Source organism: Sinocyclocheilus grahami, unplaced genomic scaffold (genome assembly GCF_001515645.1).
Source record: "Sinocyclocheilus grahami isolate Dianchi unplaced genomic scaffold, SAMN03320097.WGS_v1.1 scaffold3.1, whole genome shotgun sequence".
Lineage (NCBI taxonomy): Eukaryota > Metazoa > Chordata > Actinopteri > Cypriniformes > Cyprinidae > Sinocyclocheilus > Sinocyclocheilus grahami.
In genome coordinates this window covers 759,823-760,258 of record NW_015505182.1, presented here as the reverse complement: position 1 = coordinate 760,258, position 436 = coordinate 759,823, and the positions used below count along the sequence as shown (strand labels likewise).

The 436-nt window shown below is 36.9% G+C and overlaps 1 protein-coding gene across 2 annotated transcripts in view; it reads right to left on the bottom strand.

Moving 5' to 3' along the window:
* Positions 1 to 436, bottom strand: part of LOC107559547 (purine nucleoside phosphorylase-like) — a 50,164-nt gene that overhangs the window by 49,197 nt on the left and 531 nt on the right. The window lies entirely within an intron of this gene.

Genomic DNA, 436 nt, shown 5'->3' with positions numbered 1-436 from the left:
ACTGCCATTTCCCATGTAATGGTGTCTGATGGGGGAGACTGTGATTTTGCTGTCAGGGCTGTCAAGGCTGGAGGCTGGTGCTGGATTTTAATGTGCTAAGATACAGATGAACCCAGAGGTACTGGAAAATGAAAGGCACCTATCCAGAATAAATGAGAGGAAGGAACTAGGGACTATGCATGTTTCATTTAGATAGCGTTTAAATATATAGCACCTTTCCTTTATATGGACTTAATGTATTGTATAACCCCATGAGTAAACTAATCTCATACTTTTCATTTTAAAGAAATGTTGCAGGTTAAATACAACTTATGCTCTACTGACAGCATCTGAGGCATGATGTTGAATACCAAAAAAAAGAGACTCATCCCACAGTAGGTAAAAGAGTAATGTATTTACTATGGAAGTCTAAAGCTAAGCTTTTAATATTTTTTTT